This window comes from Podarcis melisellensis (genome assembly GCF_964234715.1).
Source record: "Podarcis melisellensis genome assembly, chromosome: Z".
NCBI lineage: Eukaryota > Metazoa > Chordata > Lepidosauria > Squamata > Lacertidae > Podarcis > Podarcis melisellensis.
In genome coordinates this window covers 47,360,109-47,386,490 of record NC_138547.1, presented here as the reverse complement: position 1 = coordinate 47,386,490, position 26,382 = coordinate 47,360,109, and the positions used below count along the sequence as shown (strand labels likewise).

General features: G+C 45.8%; 1 protein-coding gene across 4 annotated transcripts in view; it reads right to left on the bottom strand.

Moving 5' to 3' along the window:
• The window catches only part of PLS3 (plastin 3), a 69,019-nt gene extending 46,854 nt beyond the window's left edge, over nt 1–22,165 (bottom strand). The window contains exons 1-2 of one of the 4 annotated variants that reach the window (XM_081896959.1): nt 22,029–22,087; nt 305–405 (exon numbers count right to left, since the gene is read on the bottom strand). The gene's annotated coding sequence lies outside the window, so the exon portion shown is untranslated. Of the gene's footprint in view, nt 1–36; nt 273–304; nt 406–20,638; nt 20,658–22,028 lie in introns of those variants that run through there. The other 3 variants (XM_081896958.1, XM_081896961.1, XM_081896960.1) reach the window with 3 other exon arrangements.
• Nucleotides 22,166–26,382: the final 4,217 nt, after the last annotated feature.

Sequence of the window (26,382 nt, the reverse complement as noted above, 5' to 3'; positions counted from 1 at the left end):
CGCTTTGGATCCCCGAAATTGTTTCAGGCTCCTTACCTCGCCCCGTCCAGATTTCAGAGGATAGCAGATCTGTTTCTTCACTTAGCCCCACAGCAAAATATGGAACATTCTTCCACACCCAGAAAGTTAATTCTGGAAGCCCAGCATTCCTCTTAGAATTGTAATTCTAAGCAGCAAGTCAGAACACTTCCTGCCAGCAAATGAGAGCATGCTGACAGAAGCCTGAGCTGTTTAAAAGCCCCCTCTCCACTGTCTAGAAACTTTGCATTACACAGCAAAACTCCCAGCAAGTAGCTCTCCTCACCTGCCTCTAAGCTCCAGGGCAGACAGATCACAGATCCAGGCCAGCGGGTGGGGCAGCGGCTTCTCTGAAATTTGATTTGTGAATCAAACAGAAGCTTTCAGCTGCAAGCAGAGAGCAAACCAAGGATCGCTCACAGCTTCCCTGCACATTGTTCCAAAACTTCAGTACAAGAAAAAGGTACATCTTCAGGCATAAACTACTTCTAAGCAATGTGTTAGAACTTCTGTTTCACAGATTAAAATTGTGGGTTTTTTCTCCATCCCAGAAAGGAAGGCAGCTCCTTTGTTCTGCCAGGGCTAATGGCATACAGCTTTACTAAGGAAAGATTTCACATTGCTAAAAGAGTACAGTAGTCCTGACCAAGGAGAGATTTAGCCAAAATGTTTCCCTGCTGCATTTTTTTCTCAGGAGGGAAGAAAGAGTCCGCCTTGAGCCAGTGTGTCACTCTCCTGACTGGCCTTCCTTAGCCATGACCTAGAAATTTAGCTACTAGTAGATAATTCTCCAAGGTTCTAAGTGTGTCTGTGTGTTTTAAATATAAGGGCTTGGATCCAAGATTTTTGCAGAGACTGCATTACAAAGATTGCATTGGGGAGTTCCTGTCTCCTTTCCTACTGCAGATCACCCCCCCCATGCCATTATTGGGGTGGGAGGATCCTGAGAACAGCAGGTGATATGGAAGGGGGCTACAGCTGGAGAAGGAGAAACTGGAGAAGGCTAATGCCATCCCAGGCCTTTTTTGTAGAAGGAGCCCCATGGGACTAAGTACAGTGGTACCTCAGGTTAAGTACTTAATTCATTCCGGAGTCTGTACTTAACCTGAAACTGTTCTTAACCTGAAGCACCACTTTAGCTAATGGGGCCTCCTGCTGCCGCCGCACAATTTCTGTTCTCATCCTGAAGCAAAGTTCTTAACCTGAAGCACTATTTCTGGATTAGCGGAGTCTGTAGCCTGAAGCGTATGCAACCTGAAGCGTATGTAACCTGAGGTACCACTGTATCTATCAAGAAGGAATTCTGTTATCAGGCCTTTGGCTGCAAAGGAGAAGGAATCTGCTGGTCACATCACAGACTCACAGAATTGCAGACTTGGAAGAGAGCCAAAGGGTCCAAGCTCTGCAATACAGGGGATCAAATCAGTTGAGCTTCTCTGTTTTATATGCCTGGACACTGTTAATTTGGCTGTACTTGGCTCCCCCTGTACTTGGCTCCAGCCCCATCAGAAAGGCAGAGGTGGCAAGGAACTGTACATTTAAAACATTGTGATGTCATCTCAACACCTAAGAGGCTCTTTCATGATGGGAGTTTTGGACTACTGGCTTTTGCATTTTTCTTGCCACTTTGCATCAGGCCTAGTCCCTTCAGTGAAAAAGCAAACATATGGTAGGCTGGTTAAATAGCCTTGAGGGACTAATTCCACCCTTACAACCTAAAAGGCAGGTATGCAGGTGGCTTGTGAAAGAGACAAGCAACATGCATACCAGATAAGCTAAGAGAGAGCTTTCAAAGCCCATATCAGTCTCCTCACAGTGCAACATGCGCATGCAACTGTCATTTTATGGCCACAAAGGCCCAAATAGACACAAAGGGCCTTGTTCACACATAACTTTTAGTCACGCATTTGGTCAGGCCACACCTCAAATTAACCACGAGTTGCCCCACAGATGATCTAACAAGCCATGGTTTGTTTCTGCAAAGCTGCGTTTGCTTTTCAGAAGCTCTTGCTTTGTGCTTTTATAGCTTAGAGAGCTTCCGGACAGGGTGGCCAAAAAACCATGGTCAAGGAAGGATGCCAGGATCACACACCCAATACCTAACTAGGCTCAAAGCAAACCAAGGTTCATAAACCAGTGCTGCTTTTCTTTGAGGCTGAATTAAAGCATAAGAATCCAGAAATAATTCTTGTTTTTTGTTTTGAGAAAGATCAAGGCATGTAAGGAAATCAAAACCATGGCTCTTTTGCATTATGCACTGTTCAGCCCTGAGAGAGGAGCTGGGTGTGTGGGGGTGTCTTTTGCAAAAAACACACCAGTTTTCAAATAATCCAGAGTTGTGAATGTTAGGTTTGAACATTCCAGCTTTAAACTAGGAAACTTTTTTGAAATGAAATATAAGCTTAAGAGAAATGTGGGAGCCTCTTAGATTGCAAGAACCCCCTTTAGCAACGCACATTACTCCCCAATGCCTGTTTGGCTTTTCCAGAATAAAAATAATTATTCAGAATTGTTGGGAGTCAAGCATCACCTAGGGGGCTTAGAGGTATGGAGTGTTTTATTACCAGGTGAGCAAGGCTTCATCAGCACCCTTCATAATATTCCCATGTTGAGGAACACCTGCTTTTAAAAAGCTGCGTGGTCAGGCCCATTGCAATCATGCAGTGGAAGAAAAAGGAACTGCGGATGCACATCAGCATGTTGAAACAGCACAGAAAACCTTTAGAAGCGCCTCCACAGGCAACAGAAGAGGCCCTGAAGCAGAGGAAATGACATCAGGGTTCCTAGGAAGGTGCCAGCTTCCATTTCCCTCATCATTTCCCCAGCCACACCCTGAGCAGAGAGAACTGGAAGAAGATTTTCACAGACATTTCACGTTCTGGAGCACAACAGGGCAAACTTAGCTGGGCAAACATAGAGGAACCACTCTGGCTTGCCTCCTTGCCTTCCTGAAAAATCTTGCACAATATTGCTAGGGATATCAGAGAATTCGAATGAAAGCAAAAACACGAGTGGAAACTGCCAGTGTTCAGTTATTCATCCCATGTCCAGAAAGGAAATCAATTAATACAAGCGGTATTCATGGTTGTGGATCCTTTCGGCCTGCAAATGATAAATAACTGATTACATTCCTCCCCACCCCATTTTCATGGTGTTTCCTTTGCAATGAAACAAACAAAGTGGAATAACATAACAAAATCAAAATGCATGTAATGACTTTAGCGAGTTATGTAACTCTGCCGCAGCAGACAGCGAGACCAATAATGCAATATTTGGTGGAAGATGAAAAGCAGCAGAAAAGAAAGTGTTGCATGCAATAGAGTGTGGAATAAAAAAAACCCACTGCCTTCTTAACATCCCTAGCTATTGCTAAGGGAGATAAGAGACCCATGACACTCCAGCTCTAACCAGTGTGCAGAAAACTGAATTCTGCATGCAGCAATTGGTGCCTTCATAAAGTACCCAGCATATGCTACGAGCTTTGCAAAAACAGAATGAACAGATCTCTGGCTGCAGGCACAAAGGAGGATAAAGCTAAAAGAAAGCAACGAAGCACATTAGAAGTGCAATAATTAACCTCTGAGTAGGGAAAAGATCAAAGAAACCACGCAGAACATGAAGAAGAAAAAGGAAGTTTTTAATCATTTCTCAAAAGTGGGACAAAGATGCCAAAGAACATCACAAGAAGGATGCTTATTCCCACAGCCATTTTCTCATGGGCTGGGGAGCTGCAGGGAGCAGGCTTTCCCTCGCAGTGACCCAGGAACCGATGATCATGCAAAGAGGACGTCTGCACCCGACAAGCTGCTCAGAGTGGGCCACGGAAGTAATTATGGCTGCCAACCTGGCAAGCAATTTAGACTGCGCAAATCTCACTGAAGCCAATGCCCACCTTCATCCTGACAGATCCCTTCTCCCCCAACTGCCCAACAGTAATACAGAAGCAAAATGCTTATGAGGAGAGACTGTCCAGCAAACCTGCAACAGATGTATATTTGGCTTTCATTACAGGGAATCTGCCTATACACTTACCCAGAGTTCTGAGATGCAGGAAAGCCAGTGACTCAGAGCTAAATTTAAAACATGCCTCCTTCTTTGTTCAGCTTGTCAGCATCAGGAAATGAATGGGTAGAAGCTTATTAGAGGCTCCAAGAGAGACATTTGTCTGCATTGTGCTCAGATTATGCTTTTAGCCTACAATTCTGCATCTCTCTGTGGCAGTAAAAGCAAGGAGAATGCACACACTTCTTGTTTTTAAGTGGTGCCAGTAGCTCCTCTCTTTTGCTTCAGAGACTGCTACAGAAGACACCCACAGCAGCAGGGTGACAACAGAAAAGAGACAAAAGGGCAGGTCACATAATTGGGATATTTGCATGCAAAAGGTGGCTCTGTTACTATACTCCTCATCCTTAATTGGAATGAAGTCGCCTCTTAAAGAAACCTGCTAAGGACATGGGACCAAGTGACAGAGCATCTACAATTCTATGATTCTTTGATTCATCTAGGAATCATCCACATTTAAAGTCTAAGCTGTTTGGGACACGACTATTCTGATCAGGAAGTCTTCAGAGACTGACTCCACGTCAACCACTAAGATTCTGTTAAAAGCAACTGAGGAAGGTAAGAACACAGGAAGCTGCCTTGTTCAAGTCATACCACTGGTCCACCTAGCCCAAAATGGTCTATACTGACTGGCAGAGGCTCTCCAGGGTTTCAGACAGGAGGTCTCCCCCCACCCTGGAGATGCTGGGGACTGAACCAGGGTCCTTCCACATGCAAAACCAATGCTCTACCGCTGAACCTTGGCCCTTTCCACAGATGTTGACTGGGGAAATAGTAGGGATCCAGATATACAAAGGGTTTAGCTCAGTGGTGGAGTGCATGCATGGTCTGAAGGCGTCCTCACAGTCTCTCACATCCACACTTTGATACAAAGAAAAGCCAGGTGGGAGGTGATGGGAAGACCCTCCACTGGGAAGCCACTGCCAGTCAGAGTACACAATGCTGGATTACATGAGCAAATAGATGACCGCTTCCCATGGAATACCTGAGTGGTGATTTCAACCCAGACTTGTCAGGGCCAATATTTTATCACATGGGGCTAGGCATGCTCTTCCCATGCACTCTTTCCATCTTATGTCTTCATTAACCTACCTCACAGGGTTTTCGTGGGGAAGGGGAGAACCTTGTTCACCACCTTGAGCTCCTTGGAGGAAAAAAGGCAGGACATATATAAACAAAGGAGTGAAATACTGTGCAGAAGACTTCACCAACCGGGCAGACTTCACGTTTTGGATTACAACTCTCATCTGCCCCAGCCAGCGCAGGGAGTTGTAGTCCAAAATGTCTGGAAGCCACAGAGTAGGCAAAGGCTTTTGCAAAGCATGCCTACAGTGGGAAGACATTGAGTAGCACCCCTCCTTTCCACTGGTCGTTGGCACACACATCTCAAGATTACATTGCAAGAGCCAGGACAGGAGCAGTGCCAACCATGGCACCAAACAGAATGAAATAATATCTCCCAACCATAACTGAAAGAGGGGACATTCTAGCTGAAATCACAGGTGGGATTAAAGCCCCAAAACTTGTTGGTTCTCCCCACCAATGCACCAAATTGGAAAACATCTAAGTGAAGAGTCACACAGAGTCAACACATCTCAATAAGGGTTTGAAGAAGGAAATTGACCTGATGGCAGAAAGCCTCATTAAGTTGCTAAGCAGAAAGCAAATTACTATAATCATCTTGAGCAAGAGAACCATGGGCAGTAGCTATGCCTTTGGATGAGTCAGGACAGTTGCCACAGGAGGGCAACTGTGCAACAAAGGAGGGAGTTGGGAAATGCATTAACAGACTCTTTCTGTAACAGGCTATGCAGAAGGCAGATTTTGTGCTCTTGCTTTGAGTGTTTACTTTTCTAAAGGCAGACAAGAGGCTACCTGCCTGAGCAGGTACCCACCACTTGCTTGCAGAAGTGTGTGTGTCTGCCTCTCTCTCTCTCCAAAGTAAGATCTCCCAAGCAAAGAAAAACAAGGTAGAAAAATAAACAGTTGACTCTTCCAGAGTGAGCTGGCATAGAATGACCTTTGGAGCACTACAGTATACATTTGCAGGCTGTTTCCTTCCATTCTTATATCCAGTCACAACAGTGAAACCATATCAGAAATCACATCTCCCTTACCTTTGTAGGACAAACGATGTCTGCATCTGATGCAGGAAGAAGTTTATATTGCAAAAGTTGACCAAATGCAGTTCCCACATAACATGTTTGAAAGGGGGCATTTCCTGCTTTTCAATACATCCAGTAATTTTAATTTTTTTTAACCTTAAGAGTGAAATTGACAAGTTTAGACAGTTCCATCAATCAAGTGAATGATCAGGGAGAAGGAAAGCAGCTGGGACTAGGAAATCAGAAACAGTAAAACAAAAGCCCAGTTCTCATAAACATAATATGAGGTGGAAAACCCCTGTTTGGTCTGGATTGCTTCACTCTGGAGCAAATATATATGAGAGCTATTAGGGTGCTAAATCTATCCTACTCCTGACATGCTACTTTTTGACATCTAGAAATTCCCCTCTCCCAAAATATGGGAGCCAGCCTTCACCCTCAGTCTAAACTGGCAGGGTACAAAGAAGATCACCACCTCATTGGTCGGTCTCTGAGAAGCAGGTGATAAAAATGAACAGGTTTTTTATCCCTGTGGCCAGGCTTCCACTGAGACACATCCCACCTGTGGCACATGGGTAAAGACAGTAGTTCAGGGCTTGAGCACAGGTTCGACCCTTGGCATCTTCAGGTTAGAAAAGGATCAGGTGGCAGTAGATGTGAAAAGATCCCTCTGCCCAAAACTCTGGAGAGAAGCTGCCAGTCAGAGCAGACAACACTGGACTCAATGGACAAATGGTATAAACAAGTTCTTATTTCCTTAACCATTATTGCAGCCTCAACTTTAGTAAGAAGAAGCTGACTTCTTTGGAAGCAGAGGCTAACACAGAATGTATGCATCAGTTTCTGAATATATGATGGGCAGGATTCCTGCGTTCCGGGGGGGGGGGTTGGACTAGATGGCCCTCGGTGTCCCTTCCAGCTCTACAATTCTATGACTCTACATGCATGCATGGAACTTTCTCATTGGATTTCCCACCACCACCAAGTATTCAGAGTAGCCTATTCTAAGAGGAAACGGTCTGAAACATTTCCAGTTCCTTTTCCTGAAATTGTTTATAAAACTAGCCCCTTTTAAAGCTACTGTTTGTTTCGAACCTGGTTTTCTTCTCCTGGGTATCTCCCAGAAGGAAAGCAGTGAATTCCAAGAAGTGTCTCAGCATGGTTAAGAGACTCAGCCTCCAGAAGAGAGCACTAAACATAAATTATCAGTCTGAATAGTGAGGATTACTGCTGCACTGCTGGATTTTATTCCAGATTTTTTTCCAAGAAAAAGAACAGAAGATTTCACTCTCTACTCATCATTTTGTCTCTGCTTGGGATCTGGATGTAAGTTCCAGTTTTTAATCCTCCCATCCTCTAACACTCAGGAACAAAATCAGGGTGCCTCTGGGTTGCCAGATGCTGAGGACACAGACAGAAGAGGAGGATATGCCTTGCTTGCAGCTTTCCAAAGTCATCTCTGGTTGACCACAGCTGGGAAAAGCATGCAGGACTACAGTCTATCCAAGATGGCTCTTCTGGGATGTTTTGGCCATTCAGCTTCCTGGTGAATCTAATGCAAAGTCCTTAGGACCCACCTTTTCAATTCAGGGATCACTTTGTTGGGGGTTAAACTTCCCATTTATACATACCCTCTTCCAAAAATATAAAAAAGGAAAAATACATCAGAGCAGAGAACACCTGCTGATAACTAGCTGGCCAAAATTACCTGGAAGCTTGCAGAATGGCTTGGAAACAGCTAATGTTTAACATGGCTCCTTGAGTTACCTCAGTCTAGAAGCTCCAAATGTTCTTCAGGTTTTTTTTTAAAAAAAGTTAAAATCCATGCTGCTCAGAATTCTCTGCAGATATATCGGCACAGTGTAAATGGCTACTTACTTTATGGGGAAAGGGTTTTTTGGTTTTTTGCAATAACGCAAATCCGGGTGTGCCTCAGACTCTAGCAGAGGCCAAAATAACTATTATGTTCTCAGAAGACCAATGTCTGGCAACCTTTATTTATAGATCTACATCTTCTGTTATTTAGGGAAAGTGACCTCACTTCTTTGAGGTTTTTAAATATACAATAACATCTGCAGGATAATCAACTGGGAGGAAAATCCATTCACCCTCTGTATTTGTTGGCTAAAGGAAGGTGGGCAGTGCAGGAGTTCAGAATGAGCATGGTGGGTTGCTGTTTTTTTCTTGGGATCCTGTACTTTCTTTTCAAACACCCACCCACACATATAGACACATACCACTCCTCCAGAAGAGAAACAAAAAGAAAAATCTGCATTTAATTTTATTTAAAACCAGGGCAAACAATGTTCCCATGCATTTATACAGGAGGCTTGCAAATAGTAACTCATCTGGTCTCCTGTGGACATCAGAGTGAGCCTAAACAAAACAGCATCTATAAATTGTTTGATTCTTTTCTCGCTCTTTTTGCCCTCCCTTCCAACTACTGATGTGCCCAGCTAATTCACATACTCAGACAGCAGAAAAGAGCACAGCTTCCTCATACTTGTATAAAGCCCCTGCCACACGTACCATATTTTATATACTGCATCTCTGGGATGATGCTATTTCCTCTGCCGAGCTCCAAATAGAAAGAGATTGAAAGCAAACTTACTTTCATCCACAATCCAATAGTACATAGTTCTGTGCATACAATACCTGGGTGCATAAACCACCTGGCATAATTAAGGAAAGAACTTGCATTCAAACAAGTCAAACAAGCAGGTTCAATTTAGGGTTTGTGCTTAACTGAATACACGGCTTAGGAGTTCAGTATTCTGCCCACCGTGCAACATATTGAAGCTGCATGTCACAAATTAACCAAATCTGACAGGTGCACCTGCAGAGTCACATTTTCCATGTGTTGACAGGAGAAATCTGTACTTAAGGTTTCTCTCAGAGGCAGCAGTCACAAATGCAAATGGAATCATCCTTGTTTACTCAAGAGTCTGATGTTTCTCCGTCCTGGAGAAATGAAACACAGGGACACCCAACAGCTGATGCTAAATGGACAGGGGAAGGGAAAACTACATCCGCTTAAGAAAAGCAATCCTGACATGTGGAAAGCTTAAATTGTCACTCCTACATTGCCGTGAGAAATCACCACCCCTTTTTATTGTTATTTTTAAATGTATTTATTGCTTGATCCCAAAAGGCTTAGCACAATTCATGTGCACAATATATGAATTAATTTTGAAAACCTATCCCCCCACTGCTCCTGAGTTTCTTCAATACTGGATTGTTAATTGTGTGATTTTGTTTTGTTTTGTTTTATTTTCAGGCTTGGGCTCTTCCCATTCTCTGTCCTTCCTGGGTTGAATCCTCGACCTTTTGTTTTATTGTTTTATTTTGCATTTTGTTTTACTGCCATTTCTAAAATTATGACCTGCAGTTCTGTTCTTACATACTTCTTTATAACCAGTATACTAATGTTAAGTGCTATACCAGGGGCTCCGAAACTGTGGTCTGTGAGTTTCACTCAGGCAGTCCACCACATGTCTGCATTAAAAATTCATACTGATTTTTAATTGTATTTTGAATGATAGAACAGTAGGGTTGGAAGCAACCCAAATAGCCATCTACTCTAACCCCCTGCAACGTAGAAATTGGAGGTAACAAATGCAGGAGTTGTAATCCAGTGGTGAATGCTCAGCTTGTAAGCCAAGATGCTGCCCCACCCCCTTAGCTGTTGGTGGGGTCGATCAGCCCCACCCAGTTCACAAGCAGCAGGACCTCACTGGTCAAGTATGTCCCGTGAAACATGCCAAACTTGCCCACGTGGCAGTAGTGCTGCTAGAAGAGGGCAGGAGGAAAGGAAGGCTGGGGGCAAAGGGCAGCAAAGGCTTTACCACTCAGGGTGCCGAAGCGCCCAGAACAAGACATTTCTCTCCCGACCTCACCCCCCCCCAAAAAAATCTTTTATTTCTTCTACCGTGTTTTATTGCATTACCATCTAAATTCTGTGGAATCATTTGGCATCTAGCAAAACATGCTGCACAATTGGCAGAACAGGGAGAAAAGTGGTCCACCATGACCATCAGCAATCTTCAAGTGGTAAAGGTCGAGGATTCAACCCAGGAAGGACAGAGAATGGGAAGAGTCCAAGCCTGAAACCCTGGAAAGCCACTGCCAGTAGACAAGCCAATGGTCTGAACATGGTACACAGCAGCTTCCTCTGCTCCAATGACCTCACTATCCACACATAAGAAAGCGAGGAAGGCTATGAGGAAGCCAGGTCACCAGACAGCAATGCTCATGACTGAGACACAGCAAGTGACACATGGGATTTAATCCATTTAAAGCAATTCCTGGTTATGCAAATGTGCCTTGAACAGAGGAAGTTCCTGGAGGACTGTGCCCAGCAGCTATGAGTAAGCTTTTCAAAAAGCCCATAAAAGCAACTGGCCCACCAGAATTCTCACTGGCTACATGCCAGACCAACTCATTTTTTAAAAGTATTCAGCAGCAGCACCTGAACGGTGTGCAAAGCTTCAAAAGATATTGCAGGTATTTCGCTTGCCAGTCAGCTGGCGCCTTGCTTCTCCAGCCAAGCGGGCAGGCTGCCTCCTTCCTCCTGCTCTGCCTGGTGCCTTGTGGGGCCAGTGCCCCTTCTTCCTCCCTCCGCATGCTGGCAGCAGTTTCACCCTGGTGCCTCGCAGGACGAGGACCAGTGCTTCTTCCTTTTCAACATCATCATGATGCTCAGCTGGTGATACATCACAATGTTGAGAACCTAGTATCGCCCATCCCTAGTTAGAATGTAAGAGTAGCCCTGCTGAATCAGACCAAAGGCCCCTCTACTGCAACACCCTGTTCTCACAGTGGCCAAGCAGATGTCCTTTATGGGAAGCCTGCAAGCAGGACCAGAGCACAAGAGCCCTCTCCCCTCTTGTGGTTTCCAGAAACTGGTATTGGGAATCATGTTACCTCGAACCATGGAGACAGAGCATAGCCATCGTGGCCAGAAGCCACTGATTTAGCTTTCACTTCTCAAGGATGTGAAGGCTAAAGGTAAAGTGAAACAAGACTACTCTACCTGCATAAAATACTCATTCGCAGGCTCAGTGGATAGGGGCCTTTACATCTTTATAAGTCTGCCGTCTCCAATGTTCCTGGAGTTCTGCAGCATTCCGAGTTACTAATTCAGAGCCTCATGTCTTCCAGATTAATCATTTGCGAACACTACTGCAGAGATGGTGTAGAAAGAATGCAAGCTAGCATATGCTGCTGGGTAGCGTGTGTTGCGGGTTCTTGACACATGTATATCACAAAGCAGCTGTCTGCAACATTTGCTGAGGGGAGGGGAAAGAGGATAACTTCTGGGACCATTTGCTCGAAAGGGACGCATGGGAAGAGAACTCCTCGTGTAGAGTTAAGCCAGGGAGCTAGGCTCACCCTGTGGAGCTGAGAATTTATGAAACATATGGGCAGACAACTGCTATGCATACTGAGCATCATCCCGCAATGTGTGCTAAGGATTTCAGAGCTGGGCAAAAGTTACATTTGAACAGGTGCCCCTCACTCTTCCAAGACCCACGGAGCAAAGCAGTTCCCAGAAGATTCATTTATTACATCTGTTCGCCCTACATCGGTGTTAGATACTCTGGTATATAATCTAATTGCCAAATAGTACAGTTGCAACAATGGAATGCGCAGGTGCTTTTCTGCAGTCGGGTATTATTATTATTATTGCTCATCTCACTTCTATGCCACTTTATATTTTGAAGAACAAATCTCAAAGTGGTTTGCAGCACATTTAAACATCAAATAAAACAACCCAGAACAGTGGTACCTCAGGTTACATATGCTTCAGGTTACAGAGTCCGCTAACCCAGAAATAGTAGCTCGGGTTAAAAACTTTGCTTTAGGATGAGAACAGAAATTATGCTCTTGCGGCACAGTGGCAGCGGCAGCCCCCATTAGCTAAAGTGGTAACTCTGGTTAAGAACAGTTCAGGTTAAGAATGAACCTCCGGAATGAATTAAGTACGTAACCAGAGGTACCACTGTATAAAACAAACTCAAGCTCCAAGGAAAATATTTCAGATCTTTCTCTAAGTGGCATTTGGCTTTCCCAGTCACCATCTTGGCATCCAGAGAGCTCCATGTTGTCACAACTGGACCGCACCAGTTGCAGAACGGCTATTTTCTAACACTGCCCTGGAGATCCCACTGAAATGAACATACAGTGGTACCTCGGGTTACATATGCTTCAGGTTACATACACTTCGGTTTACTGGCTCCACTTACCCAGAAATAGTGCTTCAGATTAAGAACTTTGCTTCAGGATGAGAACAGAAATTGTGCTCCAGTGGCGCGGCAGCAGCAGGAGGCCCCATTAGCTAAAGTGGTGCTTTAGGTTAAGAACAGTTTCAGGTTAAGTACGGACCTCCGGAACGAATTAAGTACTTAACCCGAGGTACCACTGTACATTGGAAAGAAAACAGAAAACTGCAAGCTGCAACATTGTGAGAATTGCTTATTTTCCTTTAAGAACTGGTGCTTGGGGTTGCTTGCCAACCTTTCTCTCCCCATCCCTTTTCCCTTTTGTGCCATGTCTTTTGACATGGTCAATAACATGCACCCTTAAGATGCCCTCCTTGATATTTGAAGGGCCGCCTCCCCTCTGTGAAATTAGGCTTGGAAGAAGCATTATATCATACTCAACAAAACTGGCCTCGATTTGTTGACAGCTTTGTAAATGCGTCCACCTGCCCAAAGGGACTCTTCTACGAAAAAAGGCTGTCTTATTTTAATTTGCTGCATTGAAGCATGCATTGAAGCATGTTGACAGCTTTGTAAATGCGTCCACCTGCCCAAAGGGACTCTTCTACGAAAAAAGGCTGTCTTATTTTAATTTGCTGCATTGAAGCTGCTGTATGAACAGTTTTGGCAGATGAGCAGGGTTAAAAAATGCTCTAAATAAATAAATAAGAGGCTTTGGTGCCAATTAATTGGCTGAATTTGCACTACAACCTTGCAGTGACATCATAGCCTCACATCAATCCTTTGAAGCTGGTCAGGCCAAGTTACTGCCTTTCCCCAAAGCATGTGAGCTTTAAAGTTTGGGGCAGCAGTGGCGGTGGTAGGATTTGAACCAACATTCCTGTAAACACTGCAGTATAGTCATTCTTGTGTGGCCTGAAGTTCCAGATTCTTTATACAGCTGTTTGCAATGTGAACACTCACAGAAACACACATGTGCAAACGCAGACACAGAGCTTCTGGAAGCTGCCACAGTAGCAGACAGATCCTTTCAGAGGCGACAGGAAGGGAGTTTGAAAGAAATGTAGCATAACCCCCTTTCATATGAGTACCTCGGCTCCTGTAAAGGAAATTAAATGCTCAGTTGAATCAACAGCCAGAATGCAGCAAAATGAAAACTCTGCACTTCCTGCCCCTTGGCTTACAGCTACATTCACAATTCCAGAGAGAGGGAGCAAGGAAGAGAGAGGAGGAGGAGGAGCAGTGGGGGGGAGGACTGGGAGGTTCTACAGTTCTGCAACTCTAGCGCCCAACTTACCCCAGGTGCAAATGAGGTCACATCCACACCAAACATTTAAAACACATGGCTTTCCCCAAAGAATCCTGGGACCTGTAATTTGTTGGAAACTGTGGCTCTGTGGGGGTAAACTCAAGTTCCCAGCCATAAGCTCTAAAATATATGGTGTGGGTCTGAGCAGAAAACACAAAATTTTTGCAAGGGGGTATTTCATGTTGAAGTCAGGTGGTTGTGTCCTCCAAAGTGAAGTCAGTGGCCCTTTTAAAGCCCGCTATTGACAGATAACTGACTAATGGGACAATTTGACTCTTCTTTATAATTACAAGTTTTCCATAGGTTCTCTTAAAAACACGAAGAAGACAGGAAAATGTTTTCAGCCTTAGCTGCATTTTACAATATCCTCTGATATTCCACATTTGATTTTTGTCAATAAGGAATGAGGAACTGCATAGGACCACTATTTTTTGCCACAAGGACAATCTCTCCCAATATTAACCGTCTCAGACTCTGTTCATCATCTGAGGGCCTTCTTCATGTACCTCCTCGTGAGCTCCAGAGGCTGACAGCATCAGAACGGGCCTTCTCTGCGGTGGCTTCCCAGGGAAGTTCGCCTGGCATCTTTATTATATATATTTTAGGTGCCAGGCAAAAACATTCCTCTTCAACTATGCCTTGGGCTTTTTAATATTCTACAGCTTTTCAAATATGTCTGTGGGAAGTGGGGGTTATTGTTTTGCTGTTTTGCTTTTAATTATTTACTTGCTTTTATTATCTGCTTTATTCTGTCAACCACCATGAGATCTTATGACAAAGGGTGGTATATAAAGCTAATAAATAAATAAAAACTACCTGAGATGGTATATTTCAAATGCTATGTTCAGCTCCCAGTCTTCATACATGGGGCTCCCATGCAGCCTGCCTGCCCTCCAACACATACCTCTACGGATCACTGGTTAGCTGAACTTTAAAGAAGCATCCCACTGTAAACAGCCATGGCTTTTCCCCACCCAAAGAATCCTGGGAGTTGTAGTTTATTGAGTGCGCTGAGAGTTGTTAGGAGACTCCTATTCCCCTCACAAAGCTACAATTCCTTGAGTTCCCTGGGGAAAAGGATTGATCATTAAAATTATCTGGAAACTGTAGCTCTGCAAGAGGAATAGGGGCCTCAGCACCCTCAATGAACCACAGCTCCCAGAATTCTTTGTGGGACACCATGAAACTGCTTTAACAGTATAGTGCAGAGGGGGCTATAGAACTGCTGTAGGAATCTGACAAGCATCCTTCGAATTATGCACATCATTCACTATGCACAATCATTCCTAAACCAATGCTTCAATGCAGTAATGGCTCCTCCATCTGTTAATAGCAAAGCAGTATTGGGCAGAATCCTGTCAGCGTTCATTTGCAAGTTTAATTTATACATGAGAATGGAGAACAAGATTTCAGCCTCCAGACTTAATCTAAAAGCTTTGTTACAAGTATCAGCATCCCTGGCTCCCATCTAAAAGATCCATCTGAGATCCAAAAGTCCAATGCTGTACCGACTGAGCCTCTCCACTGAGTGAATGGAGCAATCCAATGAGCACAGAGAGGAAACCGGTTATGTCTTGACATACAGAGAGCTATAGAAGCCCCAAGATCAGGGATAGAGGAATCTTTGGCCCTCCAGATGTTACTGGATTCCAACACCCAACTGCCTCAGACAGTATGTCCAATGGACTCAAGGATTATTGGAACTGTAATCCCAACATCTGAAGAGCCACAGGTTCCACATCCTTGCCCACAATTATAGGCTTGAGTTTCTCTGATGTTGTTTTCCTTGAGGCAAAGTCTCTGTACTGAAACTTTTAAGATTCTCTGCACTGAATTCTCTGCAGTCATAATATCTATGGTGACCTTTGCTTTTATACTGACAATTCTCTCGGTGTGTTATTTCAAATGTGAGAAAACAGATCTGATTCTTGCCTCCAAAATGTTAAAAACCTGTGACATCTGTTGCACTTAATAGCCTTTATCTGCAGAAAAGAGGAAGAAAAGCCCACAAAAAAACAACAGGAAGCTGAGTTTGGGTTGCACATCCACATTCCACTGGGATTATGCAAGATATAACAGCAACTTGATCTTGTAATTCAGTGGTGTTTGCTTGGGGATATATAAATAATACTCTGGGGTTGGGGAGAGTAAAAAATGAAAGTTCTAAAACACAGGTAGCAAATTTCCCAGAGGACTTTTCAACCTGCTGTAAAGAATGCTTAATTTCATATTTCAATGTTTTGATATACAACCCCATCAGCTCAGTACCTGAAACGAACTAGTTTTTATCTTCATCACAAGCTCAGCATCTAACCTTAAGCGTATAATATCTCTGAAACTGTGCCAGTTTTGGCATTTGACAGGAAAGTCAGAGATGCTTTCAATGCCTTCTTAAAACTGGGGGACGGGGTGGAGAGATAGAGACGCCAGTCTGAGAAATTGTCTAGCGCACAGATCTGTCTTTGCTAATAGAACAGTCATCTTGGAGCTAGGGTGTGGCTGCGCATTCTCTCCAATAAAAAAGCACTACTACCATTCTCAAAAGATAATAATGATTCAACGATGCTTCTGAGCTGCTAAGTGAAAATCAGAAGGGTCACCACCACATGGATGCCCAGGAGTGCTTCCCTTTGCAGCAGTAAAGGCTCAACAAAGCAAGTATCTATTGGAGCCACTGCCCCAGGGAGCCTTGAGCAGCCAGACCCATTGCAAGCCAATTCATCTTAATGAATCAGCCCATTCAGAGAAGACTTTATCTGGCAGAAGTGCAGTTATCTCCAAATGAGGGGCCCCATGGCAGGAGCAGAAACCCCCAGTTTGAGGAAGAAGTTGAGACAAAGCATGCTGGGGTGAGGGCTTCTCAATTTTTTTAAAAAAGAGTGCTTTGGTTTAATAAGAGCCACATGTGCTTTGAGAGGAAAGGGATGCAAGGAGGCCTCCTGGGATGTGCATCTTCATTGCAGCCAGGCTTCAGCCTGGAGGCTAAATCTTCCTTTTCTCTCCTCCTGCTTTGTCAGTTCAGTGGGAGGTTTTTTGTCAGAGTGAATATACACCCCCTCCTCCAATTACTGGTGGAGAAGGCATGGTTGGCTTGGGGGGGGCGTCCTTCGGTTATGCCACAAACTGCCCCCCAGCAACCCCCAAAAAAGGTTGATGAGGTGTGTGGTGCCTTCCAGCAAGAAATGTGGATATCAGGGCGTGATAGTAAAATAGGACCCTGTGAAGGAATGGATGGGGGGAAAGGAGGGGGAAAGAGCAACAAAGAAAATCAAGTTGAGGTTCGTGCAAAAGAAGAAGTTTTTCTCCCCCACTCATAGCATTAGGACTTGTGGACATCCCATGAAGCTGAAGGTTGGAAGGTTCAGGACAGGTGAAAGGAAGTCCTTCTCCATGCAGTGCGTGGCAGAACTGTGGAACTCCCTCCCACAGGAAGCAGTGAGGGCCACCAATTTGGGTGGCTTTAAAAGGGGATTTAAATAAATTCATGGAGGAGAAGGCTATTGATGGCTACTTGCTTAGTGGCTTTGTTCTCCCTCCGCTGTTGTTTGAACTGCTGTTGCGTGGAGGTCCTCCATGTTTGCTTTCCATAGGGATCTGGCTGGCCACTATGAGAACAAGACGCTGGACTAGTTTGGATGGATCCAGCAAGACATTTATGTTCTAATGGATTTGCTATACACACACACACAAAAAGGCAATAGATTTAAGATTTGACTTTACAAAAAACTGTTATAGCCGCAAGTATTAACACAAAAGGTTTGATGCATCCCTAGCGGAAGAGGAGAGGAGAGGCATGATGTTAAAAAAGAGGTGGCAGCAGTTTCATGTCCACACTCTTGCAGGGGCAGAGGCAGCACTTTTGGAGTTGCAGGGGAGGCAAGGAAGGAGGGGGGCAAGAAGGTAGACAGAGGGTATTTCAGGTTTATGGTACAGCAACCATTAAGTCATATTGCACCACAAGTACCAGAGTTGTTTGCGTTATCTGCATGCCACCTTTTGCCCTGACTGGAACGCAAGAAGGTTTACACAATTAATTAATTAATTAAAACTTACTAGTTAAAAAAAAACTAATCTATTAAAATCCTGATAATAAAAACAGCAGAGAACTGTTAAAAGCCCTTTCCTTTAAAAAAAAATGCAGTCAGTTCCCAAGAGCCTGACAGAATGAAACAGGCTTTACCTGTCAGCAGAAGGACAACAAGGAGGGAGCCAGTCTGGCTTCTCTAGAAAGGGAGTTGCGAAGTCTGGGAGCAGCCACCAAGAAGGCCCTCTCTCACGTCCTTACCAAGTGGGTCTCTGAGGGTGGTGGGACTGAGAGATGGTTCTTCCCTGAAGATCCCAGAGCCTGGGCAGGTTTGTATGGGAGAAAATGGTCCTTCAGACAGCCTGCACCTAATGGCTTTATAGGTATTAACCAGCAGTTAGAATTGCACTCGGAAACAGGCTGGGAGCCGGTGGATCTGCTGTAACAAGGGAGTCGTATAAGCTCCCAGTCACCAATTTGGCAGCAGCTGTTTAAGCCGGCTGGAGTTTCTAAGCTCTTTTCCAAAGGCAGCCCCATGCAGAGTCCACTACAGTAATCCAAACCGGATGCAAGGAAGGCGTGTGCCACTGTGTCAAGAGTTTTTGCAAACGCTGCCAAGTTCTTTTGTCAGTGACTTGCTCCCAATAATACAAACAGCCTTTTAAAAAGAAGATGATCAGCAAACCAAACTTGGGAATCCAGATGAAATGTCTCAATCAGCATTGGTCACATCTGTTGTGATTAACACATTCAAGGCATTGTTACACCACTTTAACAGTTACAAGACTTCCTCCAAGTGTCTTGGGAACTGTAGCATGTTAATGGTGCTAAGCATAGGTAGCCGCATAAGGGGTCTCCTAACAACTCTTGGCGCCCCTCAACGTACTACAGTTCTCAGGATTCTTTCGGGAGCAGCCATGACTGTTAGTGGAATAAATGGTGTTTCTGTGGGCTCTGGCGCTTGTCATGGTGTCCTGTTGCACCAGAAGCAGTTTAGTCTTGCTGGCCACATGACCCAGAAAGCTGTCTGCGGACAAACACCAGCTTCTTCAGCCTGAGGCGATATGAGTGCCACAACCCCATAGTTGCCTTTGACTGGACTTAACCGTCCAGTGGTCCTTTACCTTTTACCTAAAGTGAAATATGAGTTTTTTTAAAGGTATGCTGTGGATGAGACCATTATCACAAAGAACTCAGGCGTGATGCTGAAATTAGTTCCTTAATACCACAGAAATTCAAAACACAACACAATTAGAAAACTTGTTTGTTTGTTTCTAAAGTCTTATATGTCCCTGAGCCCCAAAGCAAGTTTCTGTGTGCCTCCATGGCCTGCCCCCTTTGAAATCCACAACATTCCCCCCCCCCCCACAACCCAGTTCACAACAGTCATAAATGTGTGCTAACCTCAGATAACAACAGCAACGAACTTGGGGTGACACCAACAAATTAGAAACTTCAGCATAGTAAGGCTACACCTGTTTTCACACCACATTTGAGGCACATTATTTCCCCAGCAGAATCCTGTGAACTGTAGGTGGTTTTTCTTTTAAGGTAAAGGTAAAGGGACCCCTGACCATTAGGTCCAGTTGCGGATAACTCTGGGGTTGCGGCACTCATCTTGTTTTATTGGCCGAGGGAGCCAGTGTACAGCTTCCAGGTCATGTGGCCAGCAGGACTAAGCCGCTTCTGGCGAACCAGAGCAGCGCACGGAAATGCCGTTTACCTTCCCGCCAGAGCGCTACCTATTTATCTACTTGCGCTTTGACGTGCTTTTGAACTGCTAGGTTGGCAGGAGCAGGGACCGAGCAATGGGAGCTCACCCCGTCGCGGGGATTCGAACTGCCAACCTTCCGATCAGCAAGTCCTAGGCTCTGTGGTTTCACCCACAGCACCACCTGCGTATCGGCAAGCACTAGGCTCTATGATTTAACCCACAGCGCCACCCGCGTCCCTGGTTTTTCTTTTAAAGGCTGCTGCAAAATGCAATTCCACAATGGTTAAATTGCGGTTCCCAGGATCGGGGGGAGGGGAAGATTGCATCAAATATGCTTTAAGTCTATGGTGTGTACATGGCCAAAGCATGGAACAAGGCGTGTTGAAAATACCTGATGTCCACTTGAGGATTACAGCAGCACGTGCTTTGATGCCAAGGCACACACGAGGGCAGGGCTTTCCCGTCAGAAATGATAAGTCGAGTCAAGAGAAAGTACATCCATTTCTCTGGGGGACATACCTGCCTATTCGTGAGTGGGGGCCTTTGATCAAGTGTGGCACATGAAGGGAAGTGAAGGGGAGATCCCAAGAATAAAACCAGGCATTTGAAACTCAAAGGGTGCTCTGGCTGAAGCTGAAGAAGGGAAGAGGAAGGTGAGGAGGCTCCTGACAGACACTCTGCCTCTCTCTGGACAGCCTGGAAATGGAGCAGCTGCGAAGTGCATTGCAATACTCTTCCCCATTCAGCACTTCCCCCAGGGAATATGGAGCCACTTGCAAGTTGAGATGGGGGAAAAAGCAGAAGAAAGGCGAGTTTTGGAATGTGTCTCTCACACACAAAGATTGGTGAACATAGGAAAAGTCAATGAGTCACGCAGCTCAGTCCAGTTAGTCACTGGGACATGTGAAAGGTCTGCAATTCACTCAAAAAGGTTTGCAGCTCACACCCACCCCTTGAATGGCAGCAGGCGGAAGGCCACATGCAGCCAGGCAGTTTAGCGTGCCCACGTGCAAACTGTTGCCAGCTGCTTTTATGTCCGTTGAACAGAGGGCCCCAAAATTAACCTTACAGCCAGCATTTGCCCTGTGCACTACATTTCTCAGTGGTAGAACCAAGCAGGTTGGAAAGGCAGAGGCACCACCTGCCTATGGCTGGAAGCAGGGCAGCTTGTAACTTTCCACTCACCTGAGAATCAGCAGCAAGCGAATCAGAAGCAAGAGTCCAGTGTGCTAAGCTATGTGATGCTACAAGAGGCTCTCTCTCCCACTCCCTCTCTGTCTAGTGTAGCCTCCACTGGGCTGCTGTAAGAGTGAGATGAGTAGCCACCCATGCAGGTCTTGCAAAGGGTGGGGCCAAGGAGCCAGCTGCAGAAGAAAGGGGGAGGGCAAGAGCAGGCGTGCTCACATCTGCACCAGTTCTTTAAAGCACATTCTTCCACCTCCCCCAAAGAACCTGCAATGCTAAGAGCTCTGCCTGGTAGCCTGTCACGGCTAGTGGAAATGTGTGCTGTGGAAATGCCCATAAAGAACAGCAGATAACCTGGGGGGAAATGAGGGGCGGGGGCGAGTGAGCTCCTCTCCCAACACGCTTCATGCTGCTTCACATGCACTTAGTACTGAACATGCAACCCAGATGGAAGTGGTCAGGAGCAATGAGCACCCACACTAGTTTTCCATTGCATAGATGGGAACTAGGAAACAACGCCCCCCCCCCCTTTTCTCAAGCACGTGCGACAAGTTTGGTAGTCTGATAGGCCCTTTTGGAAAGGGACGTACAGACACTCCCGGCATGTTCCCAGAGCCCTTGCAAACGGCAGTCTTGCAGGGGAAACGCGTTAGGACACAGGAAGCGCTGACTTGGTCTACGGGCCCATCTGGTCAAAGTATCCAGAGGTAGACTGCCCCTGAACATGGAAGCCCCGCGCAGCCACCGCAAATAATTGCCGGCGACTGACCAACCACCCGCTTCCGGCACTAATTTCTCTTACACCCACGCGCCCTTTTAAAGCCATCGAGCTTAGAGGCCCCGTTGCATATTGCAGCAGTCCTGGTCAGTCTCTCTCTCTCTCTCTCTCTCTCTCTCTCTGTCTCTCTCTCTCTCTCTCTCTCTCTCTCTCTCTCTCTCTCTCTCTCTCTCAGGAGCATTTTTCCTTTCTGGGGAAAGCATGACCACCGCCGCTGCCCCAACCAACCCAAGGATCAAGAGTGCTTTGGCGGCATTACCTTGGAGAATTTCTCTTAGGAGCAAGCGCGCTTGGCGCCCCAAGCCCCCTGCCCTGCAGCAGCCCCCTGGAAGAGTCCGGAGAGCACCCCACCCCCGCCTACAGCAGGCCATCCTCCCGGCTGGCCTCGCTCTTGCTGCCCAGCCCGGCCTCCTGGCCAGTGGCCGAAGGAAGCAGGGCGGGCGAAGCTGAGGCAGGCGCCACTGATAAAGGCACGTGCGCTTCGCTTGCGGGAGGTGGGGCGGAAAGGCTCCCCAAGTTCTGCCAGAAGCGGCCGGCGGGAAAGTTGCAGCGCCAAAGGAGCCCCCGAGCGCGACCCCACCCCCGGCCTCGCTCGCTCGCGGGGACACTCACAGTTGTGCGTTACGCTCTCCGACTGCCTCTTTCGCTCGCGCTCTGCTCTCCGACTGGCACCGCGGGCGCTTCCCAGCTCCCTAGACACCTCCCCAGCCCAGGAGCTTCGCTCGGCCCTCCCGCTCCCCCACCCGCTCTTCAAGCGCCGAGGTCCGCCCCTCAGCCGAGGAAGGATTGGGCCGAGCGCCTGCACATCAAGGCCGATCCGGGAGGCGATTCGGTGGCAAGGAATGTCTGTTACTCTCCAAAGGCGGGGATTGGAGGGAGGCCTGCCCGCCCAGGTAGAATTAGTGGTTGCTCAACTCTTAGCGGTGACTCCGAAGCTGAGGGAGCCGAGCCCGGATGAGTTAGTTTCACGGACTGACCCCTTGGGAATCATCAGGCGCTGCAAACAATATATGCTAAATGCAATTGCATGTTAAAATGAGGCATGATTTTAAAATTAAACACGCTTTAAGTATTTCTGTCACAAGGAAGTTTTCCCTGTATGTCTCCTGTATCTATGTTCTGATACGTATGAAGATCATGTGAGTGTGCATATTTGCCGTTTGCAGCTGTTTATAGGGGTCTGTGTGGCATGTGAAACAAACATGGGATATGTGTGCATGAGATGCACATGACTGCTAAACTGGATTTTTTATTTAATCCCACTGCACATGGGATGTCAGCACTATGGGCTTTTCTGGGGTAGTACAGGGCCTTTTACAGTCTGGCCTGAAAGAACAGAACCAACAGCAGCTCGCTGTGACTTGTTTGCAAAGCATTTTGAGGACAAAGTCATTTGCATCCCCCTGGAACTTGACCCTGCTGTTACAGCAGATGAATCTCAAGGGCGTCCAGAGCACAGGACTAGTTATGTTGGATGAGTTTCTTTTAGTAAGGCTCAAGGATGTGGACAAGGTGCTCGGATCAGTCAGGGCGACCACTTGTACCCTGGAAACTACATTCCATAACCTCTCCCACACTGCCATTTCAATATTATAACATAACACCAAACAAAACAAAAGGTTGGTACCAAAGCAAGGTAGAAGCATGACGCCTTGAACTGAGGCAATTCTAATACAGCAGGCAGGTTTCATATGGCATAGACCTGCCCATACACATAGGGTTCAGAAACTAAACCGGAAGCAAAAAATGCTTTGGTATAACATTGGACCAGCAGAGCTGGGAAACCATGAGGCAAGGTGAAGCAGCCACCTCAGGCAGTTCCCCCACAGGTGCCCTGCCTGCCACACCACAGAGTGGAACAGCATTGTTTGTTGGTCTCCCCTGTCTTGCAGAACTATAAGTAGTTTGTGGATTAAAGCTTTAGGTTTATGCAATTAGATTAGATGAGTGGGGAGCGCCTGGTGTTCCCTGGGGAATCTGTAGAAACCAAAAAATATTGCAATTTTCAAATGGCCAGTGCAATTTGTGAGTTTGGGCCCATCATGCTGAAAGCATGAAGTCATGCCAAGGTCTCATTTTGGTTCACCATTTTGAACCAAATGGCACCTGGCACCCTAATGTCAATGGAGACTACCACCCCCACTTTGGGAACCCTCGTAACAAGTTTTGTGATTATACCTTGGGAGGTAGCCAAACCTATGCCACAAAATGGGCAAAGTCACACCAAAGTGATGTTTTGGTACACCATCTTGATTCAAAATGGTGCCTGGCACCCAAATGGCAAACAAAGACCGCTACCACCACCTCAGGGACCCTCATGGCAAGTTTGGTGACAATATCTCAAGAGGCATCCAAACCCATAAGGAACAGAGGCACAAGCAGACAGACAGACAATCCATTTTCCAAAATATAGAATAGATTAAAGCACACTCTCACTCCTGGCACAACAAGCTGACTATGTGTGTGCTTTTTGCAATTTGGAAAGTGTTGGAGAAATGCACTGGGAACTGTGGGATGAATGAATAATAGAAAGATGTTAAACACCACACAAGAAAATCAGGATGAGCATAGGATGAATACTCACTGTCATAAAACTGCCTTGTAAACGAATCAGAATAAATGACATCACATCAACTTTGTGCAAGCAAATCACAATGAATGCAGAATAAAGTTTTAATAGACTCTGTTGATGTTGTTTGCTGTTTCTGCTGCTCTTAGGCAGTACAGTGGTACCTCGGGTTACAGATGCTTCAGGTTACAGATGCTTCAGGTTACATACTCCGCTAACCCAGAAATAGTGCTTCAGGTTAAGAACTTTGCTTCAGGTTGAGAATAGAAATCGTGCTCCGGCGGCACGGCAGCAGCGGGAGGCCCCATTAGCTAGAGTGGTACCTCGGGTTAAGAACAGTTTCAGGTTAAGAATGGACCTCCGGAACGAATTAAGTTCTTAACCTGAGGTACCACTGTAGATGGGTACTGCAAAAAGAACTGCAAGTGTTTTTGTGGGAGTGTGTTTATATTAGAATGTATTTTTTACTTATGCTTATGATTTAAATACATTGTAACTCACTGGGATACCTTTTATGGAGCAAGTAGTTAACAAGTTTAATGAATTAGTTCATCATGGTACCATTTGTGATGACTGCCCATCAATTGCAGGACTCTTTTCCATTGCAGACATACCAACACACAGTGCTTTTTTTCTGGGGGGACGCAGGGATATGCATACCCCTAAATATTTTGTGAATCTAAGTTTGGCCTCATTGAGGGGCAGTATTTCAATATGAGTAGGGAAATGAGAGTACCCCTAAATATTTTTTTAGGAAAAAAGCACTGCCAACACATCTTATTTTGCAATGCTTATTTCAGAAAGCCAGGTTCAGAGTTTTCTGAGGGCTCAGTTTTAATATTGTAAGGGTTCTAGCTATTTTACTTTAATTAATTGGTTTCATTTTATTTTATGTGTTTACATATCAGGTTCATTCCAGCCCCAGGCAAGCAGTTTCACACATCCCCAGTTTCCGTGGGGAGCTAAGTGCATGCTTAACTCTTTCCCGTTGAAACCAGTGTGACTTCACAGTGTCGCATACAGTGCCTAGATTGTGACCATTTTTACCTGTATCAAAACTTTGGAATGGCAGGTGCACATCAAAGGTACCCATAACTCACTAGCTGAGGACTGAGAACGTTATTTCTCAGCTTCAAAAACTCTGATGCTTCGATGCAAGGAAATTCAAGACTCTGCTCTGGGCGCATGCCATTTTTCAACATCTTACAACTTCCTCCATTTGTTAAATATTTCACTGTTGTTTTGCAAATTGTTCCTTTCACTTCCTGTTTCTTAACCAAACACATACTATATATCCTCTCAAAGCAATTGTTAGTGGTGTCACTGGTCTGGTAGGGTGGAAGGCAGTGAGGCAGCCTAACATGGCATGTACATGCCCTGCAGTGTGCCCAACACCCTCTGCCACCCTCTGCTTAGCCCCTTAATGGGGAAATCTGTGGGTGCTTGGGCACCCAGGGCCCCAGGGAGAGGTCACCTATGTATGCTGGCAATATCTTGCACTTATGAGCAATTGAGCTGCCAAATTTTGCACCAGCTGCAACTCCCAGACCAACCTCAAGGGCAGCCCCCTGTAAAGCACATTATAGTGATCCAGCCAGTGGTTACCAGTGCATGCACAACAGTGGTCAGGCTATACTGATCGAGAAACAGCTGTAGCTGAAGCTGGTAGAAGTTAGTCCCAGCCACTGTGGCCACGTGAGCCTCTGGTGACAAAGATAAAATCCCGAAGCACCCCCAGAGCAGTTTCCCTCTCACAGAGCTAAAATTCCCAGCACACTCAACAAACTAGAGTTCCCAGTATTCTTTTGAGGAATCCATGTGCTCTGAATGCAAGGTGTGTATACAGCCCCATTTATCAACTTGCTATTGCTATCTGTGTGGGACATCTTCAGGAGAAGAGAAGACTAAGGAGTGAACCCTACACAAGAGTGGAGACCCTAAGACTGTTGGATGGAGCCTTGTATGTCTCCTTCTCAAAACTCCTGCAGCCCAGCTGGTGCCAAATGTCTTGCTCTGCTTTCCTTTGGACCACACTAGAGAGGCTGGAGGGGGGGTCTTGTCCTCTGGGCAGCCCAGGACCTCTAGACACACTTCCCAAGCTTGTTCCCCAGGAAGGTCACTTCGGTGCTGTTAGCACAGCAAAGACAATGCAGGAGGCAGAAGTTAGGGGTTACTGGTCTCTGCAGGCACAGCAGGCATTGTGATTCTCCAGCAGTTGACTTTGCCCCCAGAGGTGCACTCCATTGTTTTGCAAGACAGACAGATGCCAACAATGGCAGTCCTGTGTGTGTACAAATGTTGCAATGCCGTGATAAGATACCTCCCACCCCCCACAAGCTGCAATTGTGTGCTTTTCTGCTGTACAGGAATTGAGGACCAATCAAATCCCATCCCACC